Raw genomic sequence first — 23,693 nt, forward strand, 5'->3', positions numbered from 1 at the left:
TAGCCAGTATGGTGTCTGAAAAAGGCATCTCTGCCAACCCCACTTCTCTCTTTATACCCTGCAATGGCTTCCCACCAAGTTTACGATCAATCCCAAACAGATGATGGACTGCAGGCTGAAAGACAACAAGGATGTAGGGAGGGTGTCAGGTTAGAAAGAGGGATGAAGGGTCTGGACAAACAGCGAAAAGGGCTGAAAAGAAAATGATCAGCACTTGCACAACAGTCCTGATGCAGGCAGGAAAAATGCAGCAATAGTGAAGGCATACCAAGAGCCACTTTTGATTTCTGCAATGCCCTTTGCAGTTCCCCACGTGCTTCATTGATAACTGTGATTCTCAAACCTAGCTGTACATTAGAATCATCTGGGGACATTTGAAAATCTACCAATGGCCAGGCCTCACCCTAAGCCAATTACATCACAATATACAGTTCACTGGGGCAGGAATTTTGTCTGTGTCGTTCACTGGACATATGAAAAGTAAGTGGCACATACATGCTGCTCAGAAAATAGTTCCTGAATGAATGAAGGAAGGAAGGAAGAAAGGAAGGCACCACTATCACCTGAGATCCAAGGAAGAATTCTTTTCAAACCTTAGGGAGTCACCTGGCAATGACAGTTACCATGGCAGCCGTGGGAAACACAATACCAAGTGACACTAACACTCCCAGGAACCCACACTGGTTTCCACAGTAAGTAAACCTTTCTCGTTTCTAAAGGACTATACTGGGAAATACGCACCTCAGTAACAGCTTGAGGTTACTCAATGTCTGAGGTGAGCAGGAGGAAAAGACAAGGGCCTTACACACTATCGAAAGCCAGGACAGGAAGAAACTAGGGGCCACGGGCAGAGACAGACAGGCTCCGACAGGCTCCAATCCCTGTGACATTCCGAGGTGATCCCATTGGAAGGGCTCGAGCACGAGAAAGCAGCCACTAACCAGCTACCCTGTCTCAGATATTTGGAGAAAGTCAATGCAAATACATACCTATGCATTATTCCTTTCTGATCATTCTTTCAGTGTATCCTTTCGGGCTTTGTGCAAAGCGATTCTTTCCTTGGTACCTGAAAAATGAGTGGCACGTGTCAACGGATGAAACATGTCAGAGCAGACCTCCAAGGAGCTCTGCAGCTCACGAACGAGGAGCTCCGAGTCCTGGGAAAGAATCGTGAAAGTAGTGTAGAATCACAAGATCTTAGAGCATCCTTTATATCAGCCTCCACCCCTCTATCATATCACCAATCAGTGGGCATCAGCCTATACAGGAACTCTTGAACTCTGCAGTGACAGACAACCCAGCACTCTCTAGACAGATCCAGGCATTGCTCGTTGCTACAGCAGTCTATATCAAATTCACAATCTGACTCCCTGGCACCAATCACTCCCAGGCTGCCTTCTGGAATGGGACACCCCAGGGCACACCTCATCTCTTTTCCATCTGGCACATTTCCCAAACACATGAGGACAACGCTGTTCTTCCTAAAGATCTCTGCTCCCACGTCACCCTCCTAAATCACTCCTTCCTGTGTTTAGGACTTTCAGGAGCCCCCAAGGGTTTCGCACCCCAAGGACATGACAAGCATTGGCATCAACGTGCCTGCTACAGATTCTGGGAAAGGGGCAGGGCCACACAACAGTCTGGCAAATGTGACTGACTACCTGACGTGAGAGTACATCGGACAACCTCAGCCTCTCTTCAGTCCTCAGCCTCTATCCAAGGTTTCTCCATAGCACACGATTGACATTTTGGGCCAGCTCATTCTTTTGGGGTGGTGGGGAAAGGCTGTCCTGTGCCTTGTACGATATGGGGTACCATCCTGGCCTCTACCCACTAGATGCCTGCAGCACCGCCCCGACCAGATGTGAACCAAGGAAAATGTCTCCAGCCATTGTCAAACGTGCTGGGGGAAGGGTGAGGGCAAAATCACCCTCACTCAAGAGCCACTGCTCTATCCCATGGCTCTGTTCACCCATGAGTACTCAAAACGCTCTCCTCTGCTGGCTTAACAGCTAACCCTCCAGAAAGTCTATCGTGTATCAAAATGCTAATGGAAATTGAATAGTATTTATCTCTATAATGGTATCTCCTGACACCAAAGGAATACTCTTTCTCCAGAGGTTAAGAACCTCCCAGGTGCTTAATCCACATTTACCTTATCTCCTACCCCAGGCACTGGAAATGACAGAAATGATCTGACACCCATTTTCGGGATCCGTTCAAGAAGTACAGGTAGTGTAAGGCTTTCTGGCAACCTGAACAACCGAACTCACGTAGAATATCCTGCCTGACCCTGGCTTTGTGAGACAAGTCGCAAACCTGTAGCAGGACCCTCCTCGCTGCTATTTACGGAATCGAGGCAGCTGACTGGAAAGCCGGTGGAGGTGAACAAGCCAAGAAAGCAGTGGGCTCAGCATGAGAAGCTGGAAAGGGTGACAAGGGAGGGGAGAATGAGCCTCAGCTGAAAAGAAAGGGGAAAAGTACCAAGCGATGAGTTCTCTTGACTGAAGAGAAGATACGCTGAAGGCCATCAGCTTGCCCTCGGGGCCGCCCTCAGCTCTCTGGGGAGCTCTAAGGGAAGGGTGAGCCTGGATCTAGGACTCCGGACCCCTGGTGTCGGCCCCCAGGCCTGACCATTCACTCAGACTCTCAATAAATAACTTGTATTCAAAGACCTTGCACGGGGACCCCATCTGGGAAAACATCGCCACACCCTCATAAGTTACAGGGGGAGACCCGAACTGGCCAAGCCATGACAGGAGCTGTGACGGTGACAAAAGAGCATTGCAGGGATCCGACATCGGATCACCACAAGCCTTCCGCCCTCCTGGCTCCTAATGCCAGGGCCCCATCACCGTGTATCCTCGGACCCCCGTCCTGCCTCCTACGCGCACCCTTCCCCAAGGTTGGCCGGGACCTGGAGTCACCAGCCCCTGTTCGGACCTACCCACTTCGCCGCTGCTGAGCTCTACACATCCCGCTCCTTCCACACGCTTCGCCAATTCCGCGGCCCTGACTGAGCCGCGCCAGCCACCGACCGCCAGAACTTGGCGTGCCCGTGAAGTCACTGTCGTGCGCCTCTCCCGCAGCAAGGGGAATAGGGCTCTGGCACCCTGGCTGCGGCTCTTGTCGCTTGTGGCTCGGTTGTTTCTGGCGCTTCGCCGGGACCTCACGGTCCGCGGTCCAAACGAGGCCCGGCCCGTGGTGCGCATCCCGCGGGATCTACAATGGCAGCAGGAAGAGCAGCAGAGCGGGCAGCGGAGCCCCCCGCGACCGGTGCTGGTGCGACCCGGGCCGCTGCTGATCTCCGCGTGGCGGCCCCAGTTGAACCAGCCGGTACGCCTCACGGTAGGCCCTTGTCAGCCCGCGCCACTGGCTTCGCGTGGCTGGAAGAATCGCCGCGCCCACGAGGACCAATTCTCAACATGTAGAAAACAAAAATAAAGCCTTGATCTTCCCTCCTAAGCCTTGTCCTCTGTCTCCAATTAGGGATTCAACAGACACTTACTGAGCCCTAAGATATGCCAAGCACCGGCAGGCACTGGAGAAAAAATGATGAGGCAGGAGGGAAAGGATCAGTAGAACAGAGGGTTATAAAAAGGGAACTTACAAATGTCTGTGAAATTAAAACTGTGTATGGTACTTGAAAGGAGCAGTTACGTAAGGCTGTGGGAGTCTGTGTCAGCAGGGAAGAGACTGGTGGGGCTTGAGGAGGGTCTCCCTTAAGAAATAATCTCTGGGGACTTCCCTGGTGGTGCAGTGGTTCAGAATCCACCTGCCAGCACAATTTACAGTAGCCAGGACCGGGAAGCAACCTAAGTGTCCATCGACAGACAAATAGATAAAGACGATGTGACACATACATACCATAGAATATGACTCAGTCATAAAAGAAATGAAACTGAGCTATTTGTAGTGAGGTGGATAGACCTCGAGTCTGTCATACAGAGTGAAGTAAGTCAGGAAGAGAAAAACAAATATCGTATGCTACCACATATATATGGAACATATATATATATATATATATATGTGTATGTATATAAAGGTTCTCATGAACCTAAGGGCAGGGCAGGAATAAAGACGCAGATAGAAAATGAACTTGAGGACACGGGGAGGGGGAAGGGTAAGCTGGGATGAAAGAAGAGTAGCATTGACATATATACAATACCAAATGTAAAATACCTAGCTAGCGGGAAGCAGCTGCACAGCACAGGGAGTTCAGCTCAGTGCCTTTCGACCACCTAGAGGGTTGGGCACAGGAGGGTGAGAGAGAGAGACGCAGGAGGGAGGGGATATGGGGATATAGGCATGCATAGAGCTGATTCACTTTGTTACACAGCAGAAACTGACACACCAGGGTAAAGCAATTACACTCCAACAAAGATGTTTAAAAACAAAAACAAAAACAAACAATCCGCCTGCCAAGGCAGGGGACACGGGTTTGCACCCTGGTCCGGGAAGGCCCCACATGCCGCGGAGCCAGTAAGCCTGCGCGCCACCTCTACCGAGCCCACGCGCCAGAACTACTGAGGACCGCGTGCATCATAGAGCCCATGCTCCGCAACATGAGAAGCCACTGCACTGAGAAGCCCGGGCACCACAACGAAGAGTAGCCCCTGCTCGCCGCAACTACCGAAAGCCCACGCGCGGCAATGAAGAACCAATGCGACCCAAAATTCATTCATTCATTCATTCATTAACCAATTAATCAAAACTTATATTAAAAAAGAAAGAAACGAAAAGTAAAAATCTCTGCTGGGAATTCCCCGGTGGTCCAGTGGTTAGGACCCCGTGCCTCCACTTCAGGGGGCCCGGGTTCAATCCCTGGTTGGGGAACTGAGATCCTGCAAGCTGGCATCGCAGCCCAAATAAAAATGCAATAAAATAAAATATAACTAAATAAAACAAGAAAGCATCTCTGATTCAAGGTGTAAAGGGTGAGAAGGTGTTTATCGGGCCAGTATGTGGGCAGAAAACGTTTCCCATTTCAGTAAGTAGCACCTGCATTTACCCAATTCCACATCCTTAACCCACATTCCCCACATCCAATTCATCACTAACTCCTATTCACCTCCAAGCCATCACTAACCTTCCAAATAGGACTCTAACCTGCCTGCTTTACTCCACCTCCAAGGCCACCACTGTGCACAAAGTCAGTCTCCTAATGAGTCTCCCCAAATCTACTCCTGCCCTCTCCTAGCCATTCTCTTACAGTAGCCAGTGCGGTGTCTGAAAAAGGCATCTCTGCCAACACCACTTCTCTCTTTATACCCTGCAATGGCTTCCCACCAAGTGTAGGATCAATCCCAAACTGATGATGGACTGGAGGCTGAAAGACAAGAAGGAGGTAGGGAGGGTGTCAGGTTTGAAAGAGGGATGAACGGTCTAGGCAAACAGCGAAAAGGGCTGAAAAGAAAATGATCAGCACTTGCACAACAGTCCTGATGCAGGCAGGAAAGAAAATGCAGGAAGAGTGAAGGAATACCAATAGCCACTTTTTATTTCTGCAATGCCTTTGCAATTCCCAAAGTGCTTCATCGATAACTGTGATTCCCAAACCTCGCTGTACATGAGAATCATCTGGAGAGATTTTAAACGCTACCAATGGCCAGGCCTCACCCCAAGCCAATTAAATCAGCATAGACATTTCACTGTATTGCATTTTATTCCCTGCCCCCAAACATCCATTTAGCCCCAGGAGAAGGAAAAGGGGATGTGACTAGCAATAGAGAGAAATTTTCTGCACAACAATGGCCATGGCAAGCTTAGGCGCTTTGGGTGAAATCTCTCTGGGAAGAACTGGCAGTGGAAGAAAAAGCCAAACTGACACACAAGTATTGCCTGGTGTGCATTTCCAGCCTCTGCCTTCTTTCTCATCTCTTGGTGGCAGGTGGAGGAAGTGGAGAAAAGCTTAAACTTCTTTATAAACCGGCAGAAGGTTATAGCATCCTCTCACTATCTCTGCATAGGTTCTAGTCTCTGCAGCACTACAGAAGCTTTGCCCAAAGTAATGAACAGTTCAAAGTCAAATGTAATACTTTATCAGACGACTTAAAAATGCTTGCACACTGGAAAGAATTGCAGAGAACACAAATGGAGCCAGAGCAACCTTTGCCAAAAGAGAATAGTGTGCTCAATGTACAGCCATAGCTCTTTTCCACATGAGCAAACAGTCAGGAGGATAAAGAACTTGGTCAAACTCACACAAGTAAGTAGGACAGAATCTGGTCTGTCTGTCCTAAGCGTTGTGTTCTTTAACCACCAGGCTAGCTTTTCTCAGATCTGATTCATGCATACTGTAACCATATACCTCTGTTTGCCTCGAAACTTCCCTGTTTATACGTATGCCTGCTGCCGTTTTAAATACGGCCCACTTGGACTCCCCAAAGCAACCGAGAAGACAGAATCATTTGGTCACTCTATACATGGACCACTGTGGTGGGGCTGCCCAGGAAGCTTATTTTAAAAGTGCAGCTTAGGGCTTCCCTGGTGGCGCAGTGGTTCAGAGTCCGCCTGCCGATGCAGGGCACACGGGTTCATGCCCCGGTCCGGGAAGATCCCACATGCCGCGGAGCAGCTGGCTCCGTGGGCCATGGCCGCTGAGCCTGCACTCCGCAACGGGAAAGACCACAACACTGAGAGGCCCACGCACCATATACACACACACACACACACACACACAGACACACACACACAAGTTGAAGCTTCCTGAGCCCTACTCCACATCTAGATAAGTTTTCTGAGGGTTGTCTCAAGAATCCAGGTACAAGTCTTTTTAAGTGCTTTTGTGGAACTCCCCAGGTGAGTCTCTCACTCTCCTAAGTTAAGAAACCATTTATTCGGCCTCCCCCAGGTGCCCAGCCAGGTCCTGTTAAGGTTGGAGTCCCCGCACCACATCACAGGGATGCTCCCAGCCAAGTCATCTCTGGAGCCTTGGAGAATCTGAATGGTCTCATGCTGGCCCACCTGCCACGACAAACCTCCTCCAGAGCATTCCCCTTCACACTTCACCTTCTACCACTCCCAAAGGCAGTCTGCTCCAATGAGGCCTGACTTTGTCTGTCCTAAGGGGCACCCGCTGATTCAAGCACTTTAGGAGAACAAGGTGCTGTGCTTCTCAACCAGGGTGGCCCAACCTCTAAAATGGTAGTCCAAGCAGTCTCTACCTCCTGGGCACATCCCCTCTGCAACAGCCCAAGTACACGAATGTCCCATCTTTGCTTTCTCAAGGTCGGCAACAGGGAGTCCCCTCCTAAAGAAGGTTCTCTCTCATTGCCACACTATCCAAGGCTGCCCCAAATGTGCTTCCTCCCTGTGGGCCTGCTCAGGCTAAGGGCAGAGTCATCTCTTTCGTCTCTGAGTCGGACCAAATCGTCTTAGTAACACCTCTTCACGGTGTTGACCATGTCTTTCACGGGGACTGCTGCTGAGCCTTTCTCTCCTCCTTTCATGGTGGAGAGAGAGAGGGGATTCTAATGATTCTTACCTCTAGGGGAGAGGGCGAGTGTCATGATTATGTGGTCATTCGGTATGATGTCCTTTCGACAGGAATTTGTTTGGACTTTCACGTTAAAGTGGGCCCACCATTCCCACTTTGTGAGGTCATTCAGCACCCTCATTTTGCACCTTTAACATCTCTCTCAGTATCACCTTGGAAATGTTTGAAACGGCATGAGTTTGTCCTCACGTTCCTATCAGCTGGGAATCCGGGGCCCCAACATGAACCTAACCATTGAGCACAACACCTCTCCACGACCTGTGTAACACTGGGTAGGCCCCTTCACCTCTCGGGTTTTTGAAGCCCTCGGGTGTAAAAATGGGAGGGTTCTATGAATCTATATTTGGGGCAGGACAAGGTCGAGAAGAGTGTGTCTCTGCTTTTATTCTTCCAAAATGGAATGTCTGCCCTCTCTTCCCCATGGGTCCACATGTCACTTGTCCTTCAGGCCCACTGCCAAGGAGCCTTCCCTGATTCCCCAGTCCACACAAATCTCTGCCTCTTAGGGTCAGGGCCGTACAACCTAGCTGCCTCCTAATGTTCATCTTGCCTCTCAAGCCGATCTCAGGATGTGGGTCTCTCTTGCCCTCCTGTGGCCCCTGGGGCTGTGCCAGCCCACCGGCATGCCCCACGTGGGGTATCTACTAGACTAGGGCATGGATGGGGAGGCCCCGGCGTGAGGGCCCAGGCAGAGTACCTCTGCCTCCACCCTGCTCTCCTCCACAGAACTGCCCCTCCTCCTCAAGCCTGACCCCCAAGTCACAGGTTTCATACGATGACCTCACTGGCTAGTGAGGACCTCACAGTCCTTCTCACTGTTTCCATGGCAGTGTAACTGTGCAAACAAAGTTTGCTGCCCTCAGAGAAACTTCCCTACTGGTTCTCCACCAGAGACCAATCTCTTTGGTTGTCTGAGACAGAATGTGTGACCGGATCCTCTACACATATTCCAACCTGTGCTCTGTTCCCTGGCTGGGCGGTGCAGGAGGAACAGCGAGACCGGGAATCTGCGGAACAGGCGTGGGGTACACACAACCTCACCTGGCTGCCACGTGTTTCTGTGGCTCTTGCCCACTACGTACACCTGAGTGCTTTCCCAGATGTAAGTAATACCAGTGACCTGGGACACCTTCAGGGTCCCACAGTGCTCACTGTTGAGGACAAGTGAAAGGTCAGCCCCGGACTAGTGTGCAGGAAGCTTCTGATCTTTATAAATATAGCCTTCCGCTTTGGGCTACAGGATGCTTCCATTCAGACCCTTTCTTGATGGGCCTCTTAGCAAAAGACAAGTGTGTTGTTGTGGGCAAGTGGTAAATGGAGCAGTTTGAGGAAGAGGGCCACTCTTGAACCACACCTTCAAACCCAGGCACCTCTGTGCTGGCACGGAGACATCGAGATCGGTCCCCTCAGACACATCCCATACTGAGCTGCTGAGTACTAGGGGAGACGGTGGTGCCATAGTCATGGGAAGGACGGAAGAACCAAGGGGCAGGGGGTGATGAAGTGCTAGTGAGACCGGAGGGCTGAGGAGATGGTGCCCCAGGAGGCTGGGTTGATGTGAGCCTAGATATGGTACCCAGAAGCCGGGTTCTGAGTCTCCTGTTCACTCTGCCTCAGTAGTGGACCTCGTGCTACTCTAGATACAAGGATCCCAGGGCGAGAGTTCAGTGTGTTTGAAACAGGCAGTATACATGGGGCCCAAGAGGGGTGGCCAAGGTGGGAGTGGTCCTGAACCAAGTTATATTAGATGATTGTTTTCGAAATCTTGAAAGGCATTTCCATGAAAGCCTCAGAAATGACAGACAGCAAGAAATGGTTGGTTTCTCTGTTGTGGAAGGGACAGATGGAGAGGATCATGAGTGCAATGACTTTCGGGCTCTACTGTTTTCCCTGGAAACGGTGAAGAGACTTCCTCATGTGCTGCAGCCGTAGGCTCCAGGAATTGCCTTTGCAGCCAGTTTCCCTTCTCCAGGGACTCAGAGAGGTAATGGGCCAAGGCTGTCTTTTGGATGTCCAGGAGTTGAAAGGTCTTCGGCCAGAAACTGGGAGAGACTTGAGGGAGGGAAATCCTGCCAGGAGACTGTGTACAGCCGAAGGGACTGATCACTTCTGATTTTCTTTGCAGCAGCAGCGGCTCCCGTTTCTCCTCCGACACCTGGTCACTACCACGTCCTCTACCGGGGATGTGAAGAAACGCAGTTGGGCTGGCATGGGGAGACCTACTGCCTGGCTGGTGGCTACCGGGCCTACGGGGACGTTCCTTTGGCCACACCAGCAAAGGTGCAAGCCGAGAAGCCAGTCGCCAGACGAGCTCTGAAGAGAAAGTGTGCTCCGGAGGAGTTGGACAAAGATCTCCGCTGCTCCAGACCAAAAATCCGGCGATTGCAGGAGTCAAGCAGCTTACTAGGATTACAAGGTGCTGTGATTCTCAAGCAGAGTGGCCCCACCTCTGGGCACATCCCCTCTGCAACAGCCCAAGTACACGAATGTCCCATTTTGGCTTTTGCAAGGTCGGCAACAGGGAGTCCCTTCCTAAAGAAGGTTCTCTCTCATTGCCACACTATCCAAGGCTGCCCCAAATGTGCTTCCTTCCTGTGGGCCTGCTCAGGCTAAGGGCAGAGTCATCTCTTTCCTTCTCTGAGTCGGACCAAATCGTCTTAGTAACACCTCTTCACGGTGTTGACCATGTCTTTCACCGGGGCTGCTGCTGAGCCTTTCTCTCATCCTTTCATGGTGGAGAGAGGGAGAGAGAGGATTCTAATGATATTTACCTCTAGGGGAGAGGGCGAGTGTCATGATTATGTGATCATTCGGTATGATGTCCTTTCGACAGGAATTTGTTTGGACTTTCACGTTAAAGTGGGCCCACCATTCCCACTTTGTGGGGTCATTCAGCACCCTCATTTTGCACCTTTAACATCTCTCTCAGTATCACCTTGGAAATGTTTGAAATGGCATGAGCTCTTCCTCACGTTCCTATCAGCTGTGAATCCGGGGGCCCAACATGAACCTAACCATTGAGTGCAACACCTCTCCACGACCTGTGTTAACACTGGGGAGGCCCCTTCACCTCTAGGGTTTTTGAAGCCCTCGGGTGTTAAAATGGGAGGGTTCTATGAATTTATATTTGGGGCAGGACAAGGTCGAGAAGAGTGTGTCTCTGCTATCCTTCTTCCAAAATGGAATGTCTGCCCTCTCTTCCCCATGGGTTCACATGTCACTTGCCCTTCAGGCCCACTGCCAAGGAGCCTTCCTTGATTCCCCAGTCCACACAAATCTCTGCCTCTTAGGGTCAGGGACGTACTACCTAGTTGCCTCCTAACGTTCATCTTGCCTCTCAAGCCGATCTCAGGATGTGGGTCTCTCTTGCCCTCCTGTGGCCCCTGGGGCTGTGCCAGCCCACCGGCACGACCCACGTGGGGTGTCTACTAGACTAGGGCATGGGTGGGGAGGCCCCGGTGTGAGGGCCCAGGCAGAGTACGTCTGCCTCCACCCTGCTCTCCTCCACAAAACTGCCCCTCCTCCTGAAGCCTGCCCCTCAACTCACAAGTTCCATACGATGACCTCACTAGCTAGTGAGGACCTCACAGGCCTTCTCACAGTTTCCATGGCAGGGTTACGATGCAAACGTGCTGCTGCCCTCAGAGATACTTCCCTACCGGTTCTCCACCAGAGACCAATCTCTTTGGTTGTCTGAGAGAGAATCCCTCACCAGACCTTCTGCATTTACTCTAACCTGTCCTACGTTCCCTGAGAGGGCAGTGCACGAGGTACACTGAGACCAGGCATCTGTCTAAGAGGCATGGTGTACGCACAACTTCCCCCGGCTGCCACATGTTCCCTGGGGCTTGCCCAGCACATACACCTGAGCACTTTCCCAGCTGTAACGAATACCAGTTACGTGGGACACCTTCAAGGACCCACAGTGCTCACTGCTGAGGACAAGTGAAAGGTCATCCCTGGACAAGTGTGCGGGAAGGTTCTGATCTTTATCAAAGGAGCCTTCCCCTTTGGGCTACAGGATGCTTCCATTCAGACCCTTTCCTGATGGGCCTCTTAGCAAAAGACAAGTGCGTTGTTGCTGGCGAATGGTAAATGGAGCAGTTTGAGGAAGAGGGCCACCCTTGAACTGCACCTTCAAACCCAGGCACCTCTGTGCTGTCGTGTAGACATCTAGCTCAGTCCCGTCAGACACATCCCATACTGAGCGGCTGAGTACTAGGGCCGACGGTGGTGCCCTATTGATGGCAAGAACGGAAGAACCAAGGGGGTGTGATGAAGTGCTAGTGAGACTGGAGGGCTGATGAGGTGGTGTCCCAGGAGGCTGGGTTGATGTGAGCCTAGACATGGTACCCAGAACCCGGTTCTGAGTCTCCCGATCACTCTGCCTCAGTATGTGGCCTTGTTCTTATCGAGATAAAAGGATCAGAGGACTAGAGTTCCGTGTGGTTGAAACAGGCACTGTAAAAATGGGACCCAAGAGGGGTTGCCAAGGTGGGAGGGGTTCTGATCCAATTTATATTAGATTACCTTTTTGCAAAACTTGAACGATATTTCCATTAAAGCCTCACAAGTGACAGACTGCAAGAAATGTTTTCTCTGTTGTGGAAGGGAGAGATGGAGAGGATCATGCTTGCAATGACTTTCGGGTTCTACTGTTTTCCCTGGAAAAGGTGAAGGGACTCCCTCATCTGCTGCAGCCGTAGGCCCTAGGAATCGCTTTTGCAGCCAGGGTCCCTTCTCCAGGGACTCAGAGAGGTGATGGGCCAAGGCTGTGTTTTGGATGTCCAGTAGATGAAAGGTCTCTGGCCAGAAACTGGGAGCGACATGAGAGAGGGAGATTCGGCCAGGAGACTGTGCACAGCAGAAGGGACTGATCACTTTTGATTTTCTTTGCAGCAGCAGCGGCTCCCGTTTCTCCTCGTACAGCTGGTCACTGCCACGTCCTCAACCGAGGGTGTGGGGAAACGCAGTTGGGCTGCCATGGGGAGACATACTGCCGCGCTGGTGGCTACTGGGCCTACGGGGATGTTCCTTCGGCCACGCCAGCAAAGGTGGAAGCGGAGCAGGAGCCAGTCGCCAGACGTGCGCCCAAGAGAAAGCGCGCTCCGCAAGAGTCGGACGAAGATCTTTGCTCCCGACCCAAAATCCGGCGATTGTAGCATGGTGCCAGGAGGCGGACTCCACAGAATCTTGCTGGCTGAGCCATTCTCAAGAGAGGGCCATGGCAAAGCTCACAAGGTTACCACCAGCCCCCCCCCAACGCACCAATTCCTGCCCCTGAAGCAAGAACAGGATGGAGAGTCAAGCAGCACGCACCCTGCCCCGAGGTTCACATGCTCCTTTATTCCCAGCCCCTTCTGTCCACAGTGGGGTCCCCTAATGCTCGGCAAAGTGTTTTTCTGTAAGAGATTTCTAAAGGTCGCCACAGCTCAGACTTAGGTCACTACCCCTGTGCTGGGCACTCCTGCCACCCGGGAAAGGTTCCAAAGGTGGAGCAGCTCCAGGGGGTGCCAGGGATCAGAGCAAAAACTTGAGAGGCTGGGGATGAAGGAGTTTGGGCACAGTCCCTAAAGCATCTCAGTGGTTGAGCTTCTGTGAGAAGGCACATCCCCACTGTGTGGGGAGGTGGTGGGGGGAAGGGGTCCCTAGAGGAGGCAGCTAGGGGGAGGGCCTGAGGCTGGAAATGGGGAATGGCGTGCGGCCTCTGAGCGAGCACAGGCACTTAGCCCTTGAGGTTTCTGGGAAAGCTAGAGCCACAAGGGCCACGAGAGAAGGCAAGTGGAGCAGCAGAAGCCAGGTGCCAGATCTCTCCTCAGAACCTATACTTCTCCACGAGGCCGGGCCTTCCACGCTGAGGTAGGAGCGATCCTGGCCAGAAGGACAGGCAGCGGCAGCTCTGGGAGGAAGGGTGCTGCACTGGGGGCTCTGCTGCCATGGAAATGACTTCATTTCCTTCCACTCAAATACCGTACGGACTGGGTTCCTGCTCTGGTGAGTAAAAGGGTCGCTGACTCTCCCCAGAAGGTTGTTCAGTTCACATCCCCAAAGTCCCTCTATTCGGGCCCTGGGGGGCGTGTAGCAACTCCTGAGGGCGCTCTTTCCTGAGGCTGGCTGACCGAAGTGGGGGAGGTTCTTGATAGGTCCCAGGTGCTGGTTGAAGTCCCCAGAGAATGGTCATGAAGGCTGGAGAGTCAAGTAGGTGGAGAGAGAAGTCCGGGGGCAGAGGGCCCCTACCTGAATCCAGAGCTCACAAGGTTATTACCCCCCACCATTTCCAGAAACTATCTCTTCCCCCATACCAGCCCCAATGGCCCGGTACCGGGAAACCGGGAGCCCAGAGCACTTGTGGCCACACAGACACTCGCACGCAGCCCTCTGCGTGGGCGGGGCCTGCTGCAGGCGGATGGGGACGAGGTGTGCTCCCGGGAGGCCTTGGACTGAAAGTGGCCCCCTGAGAGAAGCACCCCAGCTTGGACAGGAAGTTTAGAGGCAGGGGACAGCAACCTAGGGCGCCCCCTCGGAGCAGTGGGAGTGGGAAGAGGGCCGGGGGCAGAGGGCACCCGCGATGGGAGGCCAGTGGGCTCTCAGCAGAGGCCAGCTGAGACCGCAGGACCTGCCTCTGAGCAGGGGCCGGGAGGGCAGTGCTGCCCTGTGGCTTCCGGGCTTCGTGGATCACGGCTCTCCGCACAGGGGTCGTAGGGTCCTCTGACCCTGTATCGCCTCCCTCACCCAGGGCCCCTCGCGAGGCTGCGCCGCTGGGTGGCCTGTGTCGACGGGCACAACCCCATCGCCCGCCACTCTCAGACCCGCCGCCTCTGCCCGCCTGCCTGGCCCTGTGCAGCTGACGACCCGGGGGGCCTCGAGGGTCCCCGCGCACTCCGCCAGCGGCCTCTGCTGGGTCTGCTGCTCCTGCTGGGTCTGCTGCTGCGGCCGGTAACCCGTGTGCACACCACGCCGGCCACCTCCAGCACCCCAAGTCCGCGGGAGCGCACGCGGGCCCTGATGCGGGACTTCCCGCTTGTGGACGGGTGGCTGCAGTGTGTGAGGGCTGCTTGGGGCCGTTGGGGGCCTAGCCTGGCCCTGGGCAGCAGAGGAGGTCCGGAGGTGTCCACACAAGCGTGGTGTGAGGCTCCCTCAGGCTGCCCCAGGCCAGGCAATGTATCCTGCCTGATCCCAAGACCTAAGGGGCCCACCCATTTGCCTTGACCTCCCTCCAGCCACAACGACATGCCCCTGGTCCTGAGGCTGTTGCACCACAATGGGCTCCAGGCTGTTAATCTAAGCAAGTTCAGCCACGGCCACACCACCTTGGACGGGATGAAAGACGGTCTCGTGGGTGCGCAGGCACCAAGGGGACACACAAGGTGTCCCCGTGGCTGCTGGGGAATAGTGGGGTAGTTTGGGGGCCTCCGAGACCACACGTTAATCACATTGGAACTATGTTACCATAGTGACCTAGAAAGTGCCATGCCATGGATGCTGGGGGCTACAGGGGTCACCGTGAGCCACCCTGACGGGCATCCAAGTACCACAGAAAAAAACAACGCGTTACAGGTGACTTCTGGGCACAGTGAGCTGAGGAGGCGATGAGAAGCCCAAGGATTTCCAAGCCCCAAACCAAGCCCTGGCCTTCCCTCACTTCTGGTCAGCCTACGTCCCACACCAGACCCACCAATGGGATGCTGAGCACCTCACCCCGGAGCAAATCGACCTCATCCGCCTCACGTGTGCCTCCTATTCTGCTACCAGGGGACTTCCCTGGTAGTCCAGAGGTTAGGACTCCACGCTTCCACTGCAGGGGGCTCGGGTTGGATCCCCGCTCACCGGGGAAGAGGCTCAGGTTCAAGGGCTCCTGCTTTGAACCATCTTCTACTCAACATGTAGAAAACAAAGCCTTGATCTGCCCTCCTAAGCCTTGTCCTCTATCTCTAATTATGGATTCAACAGACACTTACTGAGCCCCTAAGATATGTCAAGCACTGGTAGGCACTGGACATAACCTGATGAGACAGGAGGGAAAGGTTCAGTAGAACACAGGGTTATAAAAAAGGCACTTAAAAATATGTGAGAAATTCAAACTGTGTATGGTGCTATGAAGGAGCAGTTATGTAAGGCTGTGGGAGTCTACGTCAGCAGGAAAGAGACGGATACAGCTTGAGGAGGGCCTCCCATAAGAAATAAACTCTGGGGACTACCCTGGTGGCGCAGTGGTTCAGAATCCGCCTGCCAACACTATTTACGGTGGCCAGGACAGGGAAGCAACCGAAGTGTCCATCGAGAGACGAACAGATAAAGAAGATGTGGCACATATATACAATGGACTCTTACTCCGCCATAAAAGGAAATGAAACTGAGTTATTTGTAGTGAGGTGGATAGACCCAGAGTCTGTCATGCAGAGTGAAGTAAGTCACAAAGAGTAAAACAAATACCGTATGCTAATACATATATATGGAATCCAAAAAAAAAGGTTCTAATGAACCTAGGTGCAGGGCAAGAATAAAGACGCAGACATAGAGAATAGACTTGAGGACTCGGTGAAGGGGAAGGGGAAGCTGGGAGGCAGTTAAGAGAGTAGCATTGACAAATATACAATACCAAAGGTAAAATACCTGGCTAGTGGGAAGCAGTTGCACAGCACAGGAAGATCAGCTCAGTGCCTTGCAACCACCTAGAGGGGTGGGATCAGGAGGGTGGGAGGGAGACGCAGGAGGGAGGGGATGTGGGGATATATGTATGCATGCAGCTGATTCACTTTGTTATACAGCAGAAACTGACACACCAGCGTAAAGCAATTATACTCCAACAAAGACGTTTAAAAACAAAAACAAAAAAACAATCCGCCTGCCAAGGCAGGGGACAGGGGTTTGCTCCCTGGTCCGGGAAGCTCCCACAGGCCGCAGAGCAAGTAAGCCCGCGAGCCACCACTACCGAGCCCACGTGCCACAATTACTGAGGACCGCGTGCAGAGAGCCCGTGCTCCACAACATGAGACGCCACTGCACTGAGAAGCCCGTTCACCGCAATGAAGAGTAGCCCCGTCTCGCCGCAACTACAGAAAGCCCATGCCCGGCATCAAAGACCCAACGCAACCAAAAATAAATAAATAAATAAATAAATTCATTCATTAACCAATTAATCAAAACTTACATTTAAACAAATCCCAAACACATGATGGACTGGAGCTTGAAAGACAAGAAAGAGGCAGGGTGTCAGGTTAGAAAGAGGGATGAAGTGTATAGGCAAACAGCGAACAGGGCTGAAAAGGAAATGATCAGCACTTGTGCAGTAGTCCTGATGCAGGCAGGAAAAATGCAGGAATAGTGAAGGAATACCAATAGCCACTTTTTATTTCTGCAATGCCTTTGCAATTCCCAAAGTGCTTCATTTATAGCTGTGATTCTCAAACCTCGGTGTACATTCGAAACATATGGAGAGATTTTAAACGCTACCAATGGCCAGGCCTCACCCCAAACCAATGAAATCAGAATATACAGTTCACTGCGGCAGGAATTCTGTTTCGTTCACTGTCCATATGAAACGTACCTGGCACATACATAGTGCTCAGAAAATATTTCCTGAATGAATAAATGAATGAAGGAATGTACCACTATCACCTGAGATCCAAGGAAGAATTCTTTTCAAACCTTAGGGAGTAACCAGGCAACGTCAGTTACCACGGCAGCCCTAGGAAAAACATTACCAAGTGACACTAACACTCCCAAGAGCCGACATTGGTTTCCACAATAAGTAAACCTTTCTCATTTCTAAAGTACTATACTGTGAAATATGCATCTCAGTAACAACTAGAGGTTACTCAATGTCTGCTGTGAGCAGGAGGAAAAGACAAGGGCCTTACACAGTATCGAAAGCAATGACAAGAAGAAACTAGGGGCTGTGCGCAGAGACAGACAGGCTCTGACTGGCTCTAGTCCCTATGACATTCTGAGGTGATCACATTCTAAGGGCTCGAGCATGAGAAAGCAGCCACTAACCAGCTACCCTGTCTCAAATATTTGCAGAAAGTCAATTCAAATACATACCTATGTATTATTCTTTTCCGATCACTCTTTCAGTGTATCCCTTCGGGCTTTTGCAAAGCGATTCTTTGTTCTGTACCTGAAAAATGAGTGGCACAGGTCAATGGATGAAACATGTCAGAGCAGACATCCAAGGAGCTCTGTAGCTCACAAATGAGGAGCTCTGAGGTCTGGGATAGAATCGTAAAAGTAGTGTAGAATCACAATATCTTAGAGCATCCTTTATATCAGCCTCCCTCTATCATATCACCAATCAGTGGTCATCAGTCTATACAGAAACTTTGCAGTGACAGACCACCCAGTACTCTCTAGACAGATCTAAGCACTGCTAGTTGCTAGAGCAGTCTATATCAAATTCAGAATCTGACTCCCTGGCAGGCATCAGTCCCAGTCTGCCTTCTGGAATGGTACACCCCACGGCACACCTCATCTCTTTTCCATCTCGTCCTCAGACCCCGAATGGCCTTGAACGATGCTCTGCGGGCTTTGTTAGCTCTTCACAAGCTAACAAAGTGAAGGCTTTTAAGGAGAGGAGTGGCATGACTGATCACATTCCCCATGATCACGGTGACTGCTGGATGAAAAACAGACTGTGGGGGCCACGGTAGACACAGGCAGATCAGTTAGGAGAAGGCTCTTCAGTCACCGATGTCAGAGATGATGGTGGCTCAGGATGGAGAGATAGTAGGGGAGGTGGTGAGAAGTGGGCACATTCTAAAGATATTTTGAAGGTAGAGCAACAGGAGTAAAATGAAGAAAATCAAAATCCCATGTTCCAGAGATAACTGTTACTTTATTTATTCTAAGCAAACATGGTCCCCTCTAAAAACCACAAAGCTTGCCAAGGATACTCTTCTCAGAGGTACTAACTCTTTACTCCTCACCCTACTCCAGCCTGGCCTCCCCCTCTGCCACTCTCCCAAAACTGCTCTGATTAAAGTCACCAATTCCCTCGAAGTTGCTCAACCTATGAGACACTGACCTGTCTGTCCTCAATCTTGTTTGGCTGGCAGCACATGGCATGGTTGAGCCTCCCCTCTTCCTTGATCTCTCTCCTCCCTGGGTTCGTCGACCGCACACTCTCCCAGTTTTTCTCCCTACCCCTGCTTTTCACACTCTTGCTGGTTTCACCTCTTCTCACATGTTGAGGGTGCACCTTAGTCGGGGACCCTCTTCCCTTCTAATTTCACACATCCTCCCTCACAAATTTATTCACACCCATGGTTTAAAATATTGGCCATGACCATCTCCAAAGGCATCCCAATCTCACAACAATTGCGCAAAACACATCCCCACTCGGATGTCTTAAGGGCATCTTCTACTCAACATATAGTAAACAAAGCCTTGATCTTCCCTCCAAAGTCCTGTCCTCTGTCTCCATTTCTTTGTTCAACAGACACTTACTGAGACCCAAAGATATGCCAAGCATTGGTAGGCACTAGACATAAAATGATGAGGCAGGAGGGAAAGGTCCTTTAGAACACAGGGTTACAAAAAGGGAACTTACAAATATGTATGAAATTAAAACTGTGTATGGTGCTAAGAAGGAACAGTTATGTAATGCTGTGGGAGACTATGGCAGCAGGGAAGAGACTGATGGGGCTTAAGGAGGGCCTCCCTAAAGAAATAATCTCTGGGGACTTCCCTGGTGGCACAGTGGGTCAGAATCCGTCTGCCAGCACTATTTACAATAGGCAGGACAGGGAAGGACCCTATGTGTCCATCGACAGACGGATAGATAAAGAAGACGTGGCACATGTATACAATGGACGACTACTCAGCCATAAAAAGAAATGAAACTGAGTTATTTGCAGTGAGGTGGCTAGACCTAGAGTCTGTCATACAGAGTGAAGAAAGTCAGAAAGAGAAAAACAAATACCGCATGCTAATAAATATATATGAAATCTTAAAAAAAGGTTCTAATGAACCTAGGGGCAGGGCAGGAATAAAGACGCAGACATAGAGAATGGACTTGGGGACTCAGGGAGGGGGAAGGGTAAGCCGGGAGGTAGTAAGAGAGTAGCATTGACAACTATACAACACCAAATGTACAATAGCTAGCTAGTGGGAAGCAGCTACACAGCTCAGGTAGATCAGCTCAGTGCCTTGCGACCACCTAGAGGGGTGGGATCAGGAGGGTGGGAGGGAGACGCAGGAGGGAGGGGATGTGGGGATATACGTATGCATGCAGCTGATTCACTTTGTTATACAGCAGAAACTAACACACCAGTGTAAAGCAATTATACTGCAACAAAGATGTTTAAAAACAAAAACAAAAAATACAATCCGCTTGGCAAGGCAGGGGACACGGGTTTTCAACCTGGTCTGGGAAGGTCTCACATGCAACGGAGCAAGTAAGCTCGCGAGACACCACTACCGAGCGCACGCGCCACAACTACTGAGGACCACGTGCATAGAGCCCATGCACCGCAACATGAGAAGCCACTGCACTGAGAAGCCCGTGCCCGGCAATGAAGAGAAGCCCCGGCTCGCCGCAACTACAAAAAACCCACGCCCGGCAACGAAGCCCCATGGCCACCAAAAATTAATTAATGAATTAATTCATTAATCAATTAATGAAAACTTATATTACAAAAAGAAAAAAAATGAAAAGCAATAATATCTGCTGGAATTCCCCGGTGGTCCAGTGGTCATGACCCCGTGCCTCCACTTCAGGCGGCCTGGGTTCAATCCCTGGTTGAGGAACTGAGATCCTGCAAGCTGGCATCACCGCCCAAACAAAAATGCAATAAAATAAAATACAACTAAATAAAACAAGAAAGCATCTCTGATTCAAGGTCTAAAGGGTGAGAAGGTGTTTATCAGGCCAGTATAGGGGCAGAAAACGTTTCCCATTTCAGTAAGTAGCACCTCCATTTACCCAATTCCACATCCTTAACCCACATTCCCCACATCCAATTCATCACTAACTCCTATTCACCTCCAAGCCATCACTAACCTTCCAAATAGGACTCTAACCTGCCTGCTTTACTCCACCTCCAAGGCCACCACTGTGCACAAAGCCAGTCTCCTAATGAGTCTCCCCAATGCCAGTCCTGCCCCCTCCTAGCCATTCTCTTACACTAGCCAGTATGGTGTCTGAAAAAGGCATCTCTGCCAACCCCACTTCTCTCTTTATACCCTGCAATGGCTTCCCACCAAGTTTAGGATAAATCCCAAATAGATGACGGACTACAGGGTGAATGACAAGAAGGAGGTAGGGTGTGAGGTTAGAGAGAGGGATGAAGGGTCTAGGCAAACAGCGAAAAGGGCTGAAAAGAAAATGATCAGCACCTGCACAACAGTCCTGATGCAGGAAGGAAAATGCAGGAATAGTGAAGGAATACCAATAGCCACTTTTTATTTCTGCAATGCCTTTGCAATTCCCAAAGTGCTTCATCGATAACTGTGATTCTGAAACCTCGCTGTACATTAGAATCATCTGGAGAGATTTTAAAAACTACCAATGGCCCGACCTCAACCCAAGCCTATTAAATCAGAATATACACTTCACTGTATTGCATTTTATTCCCTGCCCCCAAACATCCATTAAGCCCCAGGAGAAGGAAAAGGGGATGTGACTAGCAAGAGATAGAAAATTCCTGCACAACAATGGCCATGGCAAGCTTAGGCACTTTTGGTGAAATCTCTCTGGGAAGTACTGGCAGCGGAAGAAAAGGCAAACTGACACAGTATTGCCTGGTGTGCATTTCCAGCCTCTGCCTTCTTTCTCATCTCTTGGTGGCAGGTGGAGGAAGAGGCGAAAAGGTTAAACATTTTTACAAAACCGGCAGAAGAAGCTTATAGCATCCTCTCACTATCTCTGCATAGGTTCTGACCTCTGCAGCACTATAGAAGCTTTGCCCAAAGTAATGAACAGCTGAAAGTCAAATGTAATACTTCATCAAACGACTTAAAAATGCTTGTACAATGACTGGAAAGGGTTAAGTTGCAGAGAACACAAATGGACCCAGAGCAACTTTTGCCAAAATAGAATATTGTGCTCTATGTACAGCCATACCTCTTTTCCATATGAGCAAACAGTCAGAAAGATAAAAGAACTTGGTCCAACTCACACAAGTAAGTAGGATAGATTCTGGTCTGTCTGTCCTAAGCGTTGTGTTCTTTAACCACCAGGCTAGCTTTTCTCAAATCTGATTCATGCATACAATTACTATACACCTCTGTTTGCCTTGAATATTCCCTGCTTCTACATATGCCTGCTGCAGTTTTAAATATTGCCCACTTTGACTCCCCAAAGCAACCGAGAAGACACAATAATTTGGTCACTCTATACATGGACCACTGTTGTGCGACTGCCCAGGAAGCTTATTAAAAAAGTGCAGCTTAGGGCTTCCCTGGTGGCGCGGTGGTTGAGAGTCCGCCTGCCGATCCAGGGGACTCGGGTTCGTGGCCCGGTCTGGGAAGTTCCCATGTGCCGCAGAACGGCTGGGCCCGTGAGCCATGGCTGCTGAGCCTGCGAGCCCGGAGCCTGTGCTCCGCTACTGGAGAGGCCACAACAGCGAGAGGCCTGCGTTCTGAGAAAAATAAATAAATAAATAAAATATGTTTTTAGACCTGAATGTATTATCTTTTCTTTCCTTCTAAGGTGCTATTATTTTTGTTCCAAGCATTATCAGTCTACTAGTGACCCTAAACTAAAAATTTCAGAATTACATTTGACCCCTATTCTTGCTTCTGCTTTTCTTACATCATCATCAAGTATATAGATCCTTACTATCTTATTAGTCCAGTATCTTTGCTGCTCTCCCTGGTTCTAATTTTTACTTCCCAATCCATATCCAGGAGACCAAATAATCTTCTCAAAGACTGCTTTCATGCTATTCCCTTTCACAGAAATCCTTCGATGGGCTCCTGTTTATTTTTACTGCCACACAAGTCCAATCTCCCTCTACATCTTTATTACAAATAACCCTCTTAAAACTATAATTTTAGACCGGAATGAAGTGAAAGTGTAATCATATAAACCAATTTTGACACAGTGAATCCATATCTAGGAATTTATCTTATAAAAATACTTGCAATGCAAAAAGATACACGTATGGGTTGGCCATAAAGTTCGTTTGGGTGTTCCATTAAGATCTTATGGAAAAACCTGAACGAACTTTGTGGTCAATCCAATACAAGTATACTCACTACAACATTTGTGAAATGTAAAAAAAGTAAAATAAATTATCCATTGAAGTGACATTGGTTTAGTAAATTATGGGACATTTATTTAAAACAATAACACAGAGCTGTTGAAAAGAAGCAAATCTATATGACCTGACTTACAAGGATACCCATTTTATATTGCCTCAATTTCTTGGGAAAACCCAACAACTCATATAATAATCCTTACTCTCCCATGGATAAACGTAACAAACTTTAACAAACAAATTTAAAACAGAAAGATAATACCTGCAGAAAATTCAAGCACTGTAGATACGTATAAAGAAATAAAAATTATTTAAAGTCCCATCACCTAGGGGCTTCCCTGGTGGCGCAGTGGTTGAGAATCCGCCTGCCAATGCCGGGGACACAGGTTCGTGCCCTGGTCCGGGAAGATCCCACGTGCCGCGGAGCGGCTGGGCCCTCAAGCCATGGCCACTGAGCCTGCGCGTCCGGAGCCTGTGCTTCGCAACGGGAGAGGCCACGACAGGGAAAAGCTTGCGTACCGCAAAAAAAAAAAAAAATTCAGGCAAGACTTGTTATCTACATCTTTTCAGTTAAACAGTTGCTACCTTGTAACAAAACTGTAGAATGAAAATTAACTGTTACATAAAACTGTTAATAATTATATACAAAATTAAAATTTTTATTTGTATCGCCAGTCTGCCCTCCAATAAGGTTATACCAACTTATTCTTACATTAAAGCATTATTTGAGAGCATGTGCCCTCACGTCTCCAACTAGAAACTCTCAACCCTTTGTAACTGTTGTCAAACTACTAGTCAAAAGTAGTATCTCTGATTTTGTTTGCGTATTTTTGAATACTAGTAACATTGAATATCTTTTAAAAAGCTTACTGGTCATCTATATTTGCTGCTTTAAGAACTGTCAGACTTTTACCCATTTTTTCTAATTAGATTGCTTATGTTTTTATTAACTGCATATTCATATTAGCCTTCTGTATGTTACAAATATTAGCCCC

This window comes from Kogia breviceps, chromosome 11 (assembly GCF_026419965.1).
Source record: "Kogia breviceps isolate mKogBre1 chromosome 11, mKogBre1 haplotype 1, whole genome shotgun sequence".
NCBI lineage: Eukaryota > Metazoa > Chordata > Mammalia > Artiodactyla > Physeteridae > Kogia > Kogia breviceps.